Source organism: Cydia splendana, chromosome Z (assembly GCF_910591565.1).
Source record: "Cydia splendana chromosome Z, ilCydSple1.2, whole genome shotgun sequence".
Classification (NCBI taxonomy): domain Eukaryota; kingdom Metazoa; phylum Arthropoda; class Insecta; order Lepidoptera; family Tortricidae; genus Cydia; species Cydia splendana.
This window is the reverse complement of record NC_085987.1, coordinates 12,721,233-12,728,071: the sequence shown is the minus strand read 5'-3', so window position 1 is coordinate 12,728,071 and position 6,839 is coordinate 12,721,233.

Sequence of the window (6,839 nt, the reverse complement as noted above, 5' to 3'; positions counted from 1 at the left end):
AAACGATGTTCGTGCAAAACATGCACTATATTATTGTCACTTTCATATTAAAAATACAAGTCACTATAAACAAAAATAAGAAAGGTTATATAAAAGAAAACGTTGTACAAAATTGTGAATAAAATAGTCTAAAAATTGTGAATACAATTTTGCAAACATTTGTAACTTGCAATTCGGACCAAAGATACGTGACGTGCCTCGCCTATGATATTTTTTTTTATTTACAGGGTAAAATGATTAATGAAAATTAGAAATGAATGATAATTTATCATTATCGTGTATAAAATTTATTATAGATTGGAATTTTATTTTGAAGAGCTAGTTTATCTATCATTTTTATATCTGATATTTGCAAAGGTAGGTATTTTTGTTAGTATTTTAAAATAGTTTTACTTTGTACCTATTATACTTACATGAATATGCCATTAACAATTAAGTAATTGATTAATCAAAGGATTTTAGGTAGGCTACCCAGTACAATCTGTGGTACAATCTTGTAAGTATTTACCGGTTTACTTAATTCTTAAACAAAACCTAGTTAGATATCTTCATAATTACGTACCTACTTATAGAAATCGAAATATTTTTATTCGTAAAGAGCGTAAAGACAAACGAAACAAATCATGAAGAAAAACGTTCAAAGAAGAAAGTGCCACGAAATGGTCTCATCTCAACTTATATCGCTTAGATTTATTTATATATTTTGCGTTTTTTAGTTATAAGTGCATTTTTCGTAAACATTTCATTATATAGATAGGTAGCCAAGCTGTAGTTTCATCAATAAAATTACAAGTTGTCTTTTAAATTAAAACAGACCTAAATTGATTTAGCTCCGCTGTAATGTAAACTACTTCTACTTACAAGAAAACAACAAAGTCAAATTGTTCACCAGCATACCACCAGATGTCGCTACACGTTGTGTTCATGATCATGAATGGAAAGCCACGATTCGAGTATTCAAGTTCTGAATACCTAATAGTACCTAAGTACTTAAGTTTGTTAATCTTCAGCCAGATCTAGTGGATGTATGCCGATGGAGGTGATTGTCGATTCACTTGATTTAGTCTAGTATAGGTAGAAAACTAACTAATTGTACCTAAACTATGTCCACGTCACTCATCAATCTCATCACTGAGCGGTCCCCTAAGCTGTCATAGGTAAGTTATAGTGATTAGACGGACTTGCCTGATAGACGATCTTATCCATACTGACCTTTTTTTTTCACTTTTAGGTACAGTCACCATAAATATTAGCGTATAAAACAACGCACCAAAAGTATCTGCCACCCTGAAATACTTTTTCAAGTAGAGATATCTCTGAAGTTCGGGCTTATAAATATGTCTACCTACTATATTATTAATTTATTACCTAGGTTAAATTAATTGTAATGTTTTTCAATAGCTTCGGATGAGACATTTAAAGGAGGTTATGATAGGCTGATAGGTGTAGTTTTCATATATAAACTGTTGGACCACAATTACCCAGTGGGGAGCAAAGTAGGCACATTTTACGGTATGAAACATTGATCCGAATTGAAAAAAAAAAACTTAACCACTGTACCAAACATCGTTAAAAGATTAAAAACTCTCCCTCACTTTTCCGCGTGAGGATCACGCAAAGGTACCTATAGGACACCTACCATCACTGTGGCACTGACATAAACGAACTAAATTACTTTCTGAGCATCTCGCTCGTACTGGCATACTAGTGAGAGCGAGATGTATAGAAAGTTAATTACGTGTTATTAATGTTGACTCTGTCAGCGACTCGTGGCACGGGTACTGAAGCGTGGTTTAATCTATAGTACGCCGAGGGACTTCGTTTTTTTTTTATGTACCTACCTAGTCGAGCTTAGGCAGATACTTACAGAGCCTCTCTAATCGAAGACGTTGGTTTTCTTTCAGGTATTACGGAAACTCTCCAGATACCTACGCTTGACTGAAAATGCAACAGCATGGAGACAATTATCCTGAACTTCTGGATACTAGTCTGTCAGCTGGGTGCGGAGCGGAGTCGGTATTACATCAGGTCGGGTCTCACAGAAAAAAAAGGTAAGGGCTAGTTATAGGTGTAGGTAAATGTGAGGCAATAGAGAATTTGGCTGCAATATTCATCAATCGATTTACGGAGCTTGGAAGCACAAGTAATCATAAAACGACAGAGGAACCAAATAGAAAGGAAATGTAGGTATGCGCGATTATTTCAGTACGAGTAGAGAAAAAGTTTTACATTAATATCTGATTAACCCGTAATACGTGCAGAGAGATATCAATTTACACTCGAACAGGGTTCAAATTTGGTCATGCAATGACGATGACACGTATATGCGTATGCGTTACATTTTTGACGTATGCCGCCCGCTCAAAAGGTTTTATGTAAACCAATAGAGTAGACTATAGAGGTATGTAAAGGACATTGTCAGTAGAAAAGACATATGAGGTTAAGGGGTAGGTACCTCTCATAATCATTTTCTACCGACGCGATGGCGGGGTACCCACCCACCCGGGTGTGGTTTAATTTCTAACAAGCTAGTCGTGAATAATATAAGAGTAGGATTATTATAATGACATGACATGATACATCCAAATGGCCATATGGCCATCTATGTATAGGATATGACCATATTGCAGTTGCTATGAACTAGGTAATATAGGTAGGTAATAAAACAACACATTCTCATTGCATTTTGGGTTCGTTAGAATCTTCTAAATGTATAGTAATGATGAGAGATGATTATTGAAAGAAAAGAAAAGTACAACCAGCTATAAAACCTTGTAAAATAAATCAATATTCGAAAAAAATATTTCTAAACTATAAGGACGCTAAGCACGAAGAATTTCGTACATTGACCCGCCTGTTCCTATCTCTATCGTACGCGCGTAATTATAATTATTGCTGTCCCGCCAATGATGCCGGCGGCCGGCGGTCAACGCCACTGTGCCAACGGGACCGCAACAAAATCTTTACTTTATTCAGTACCAAAACTCACATGCGATAGTGATCGTTGAGGTTAAACGCCAAAGCTCAACATCAACTCAACCTCAACCCAGATGATGCTGCAATCGAGTATGACCCATGCTGCCAGGTGAGTTTGTGTGATAGTAATATTTTTTTAAACAAGGGAGCAAACTGCTTGTTTCTCGTGTTTATGTTGAGAGTAGAGCTAGCGAAATATTCCGAAATTGAACGTGTTGTATCGTTTGAAATGCGGGTTCCTAAGAGAAAAGGGGACTACAGGTTCTCTTCTCATTTTCCTCACTGGATATTAACATGAATGATAGAAAGTATGTTTTCATTTCTCATGATCTGAAAGAGGGTCATTGTTGTTCTAAAAAATTTGGTTTTAAATGGATTTGTTACAAATTCGATTCTGATTTTTAACTCCCCATTCCATAAAAGAAAGCATATACAAGAAAGAATATAAAAATGTATATATGGATGTTTAAAAAAAACACATGCAATTTACTTTGCTCTTATTCGAAATGAAAAGTAGAGTGCTTAACTCGGGTGAAAGGCATCATTTCAGCCTCGAACTATTGGGGCGTTGGCGCCAAACTACTTCAGCAGAAATGAGTACATATCATCCCTTGGTTAACAATCTACTATTACACAATTTGATGTATATCGACCAAAACTAGGTACCTATGCCCCTTCGTTTGAATTTTTTCGATTCTTTTATTAGAGTCTGTGCGGAAAGAGAAGAGTCGTGAAATGTAGGGGAGCCCATACATTCTACGACTCGTCTCTTTCCGCACAGACTCTATATTATAAGAGTTAGGAGCAAAACACAATAGCCATACAAATTTTTAAACGAAAAAGCATACCTGTGGTTGACATACCTACATCAAATTGTTGCTAAATATTTTTAATGATGTTAATCTCCAGAGGAAAATGGGGACTACGTTTGTATGGAAAGGACGTTTCGGGGCGGTCGTCTGCTTTCTTCTTGTGAGTGTTTCAGGGCAAGAGAGGCAAAGACGATTCTTCGACGCAAACACCGCGACGAAAATTCTATATGTAAATATGTATTAATTAGAATTTCACCCAAATTGAACCATGTGTTGCAGCGTTCGAAATGTGAGTTCTTAAGCTTTGCAAGAGTTTCAAGGCACGAGAGGCAAAGATGATTGGAGTCAGACCAAGAATAGTCTGCAGCGGATTTGATAGCCCACGCAGTGCAAGTGTTATTATAAAAGTCAAACTTCTATGAAATTATGACGTATAAATGACACTTGCACTGCGTGGGCTATGAAATCCCCTGCAGACTTTTTTTGGTTCGACTCTATTTGGTTTACACCGCGACGACAATTCTACTTATGGGACGTTCGTAGGTATAAGTTAGAATTTTTAACAATGTCCTCTTGAGTTATATTTGGACACCTTGAAAAATCCTACTTTACTACGGACAACAACAACAGGCCGTACAGGAATACGAGAGGGTGATTAGAAGGAACCAATCACCCTCTTTAGTGAGCAATTAGTATTTTGTAACCCCATCATGTGTTGTTTTGCATTTTATCTTAGGTATAAAACGGAATTATCGTGCTCTTTTTCGTGCTTGAAATAGATGCGGGGTCGGCATAACATTTGGGAGGCAGAGTAGGGCACTGCGTTAAATGCGTTTAAAGGTCACGTTTGGCGCAGGCCTCGTGTGTCCAAGTTAGACGGGTCACTGTCACGTCTACGTCGTATTTGTTGCGCTTGCCTTCGTCTCACACACAAACCAACCGACAAAAAAGGAAGGGTAATGCTTTTCATGTCCAGACTGACTGACTGACTCATCAACGCAGAGCCGAAACTAAGTAGTTCTATCAAAATTTGTACCTCTGGTTCCATTTATATGGTTAATAACTTAAGAAATAAGAAGTCATTTTGAGAAACGCAACGGGAAATTACAGGGGGCTGCAAATTAATTTATGGGGTTCAAGTTTTATTTTAGGCTAGGTAAATGAAACTTCATAAAAATATATTTTAATAAAATACAAGAAGAGTCATTTCAGCGTTTTAAAAAAATCATCCCCTAAGGTGGTGAAAAGGGGGTACCGGGAACGATACGAGTAAGGGACTTGAAATTCATAGGAGAAACAATACTTATTAGAAAGCCAGAAAATAAATTTCAGAGCATTTGAAAATTCATCAATTTTATTTAAAAAGGGGTTGACATTTTTTAATGAACGAATTAGAACTTCGGAAAAAGTCACATAGTTAGAAAACAAGAGATGCACTTTCAGTGTTTTTGAAAACTCATCTTCTGAGGGGGCTTAAAAGGTGCTGAAACTTTTGTATTAAGAACGAAAATGTTATGACTGACTTTTTGAAAATTGAGAGGAGATTGACAGTTTGTATCTAGAACTAATATTTTTACGATTAAAACGAGTTGAAACTTTGGAAGAGGACATTATGACACAAATTTCACGTGTTTTTGACTGCTTTGTTACATACTTTCTGAACGGCTTAATAAATTTGATCGTGTAGGTCGTTAGCTCTATCTCACTTTTGGAAGTGACAAAGTACAGTGAAGACAACAAAGTGATCCTATAAGGCTTCCGTTTTTTCCTTTTGAGGTACGGAACCCTAAAAAATACCTACAGAACAAAAAAGTTGATGGATCCGAAATAGCCTCACGTTACGGTAGTCTAATAAATGTGCCGTTGATTACGAGCAATTCTTGTTTAGTTATATACATATATATTACGGGAATCTCGGAAACGGCTCTAACGATTTCGATGAAATTTGCTATATGGGGGTTTTCGGGGGCTATAATCGATCTAGCTAGGTCTTGTCTCAGGAAAAACGCACATTTTTGAGTTTTTATATGTTTTCCGAGCAAAGCTCGGTCTCCCAGATATTGAGACTTAAATTATAAGAAACATCCTCTTTTTAAGCAGCCATCCTGAACTGTTTAGATGCAGGTCTGATGTTTTTGCAGGTAACCATCGAGCTCAATACATGGGCCTTCTGTACCAACCTCCTTGTCGTATTGCGATCTATCGCAAAACCGGCCAAGTGCGAGTCAGACTTGCGCACGAAGGGTTCCGTACCATTACTTACACAAAAAACGGCAAAAAAATCACGTTTACGTTTGTTGTATGGGAGCCCCACTTAAATATTTATTTTATTCTGTTATTAGTATTTGTTGTTATATTTAGCGGCAACAGAAATACATCATGTGAAAATTTCAACTGTCTAATTATCACGGTTCATGAGATGAGATACAGCCTGGTGACAGACAGACAGACGGATATACAGAATGACAGACGGACAGTGGAGTCTTAGTAATAAGGTCCCGTTTTTACCCTTTGGGTACGGAACCCTAAAAATGAGTATAATACTCATGTCCATTGTTTTATATAACAACCTTCCTGAAGACATGAGGCAACGGGAATGTAATAAATTTGCAAAAGTGATCACTAAATGGCTCAGTGAAAATTGCTTTTTATAATATTTAGGAATTTATGGACTTTAAATTGTGCTAAAAAAAGTGCATTCCCGTTGCCATCATGAGACCAACCCCGAAATCATGAAATAAAATTTGGACGATTCATACATTTTGGCCGGTCCATTTTCTATGGGAGGGTAAACTTTTCTTTTCGCGATTTCGGTGTTGGTGCCATAGTAAAAGTTGCTCTGTATAATCCCAAAACCTCCTTGGTAATGGGAATGCACTTATTTAATTTTAAATTTAATATCTATATTAAAAATAATGTAACATTTTCGTATTAGTTAGGTACCTATACATATAATTTTTGCATGTCGTTCACCGACTGATTTTACCACCTAAGTACTCAGTGGCGGCGCGTCCATAAAAGCCGATTCCCATTGGCTTGCCTGTTTTTGGA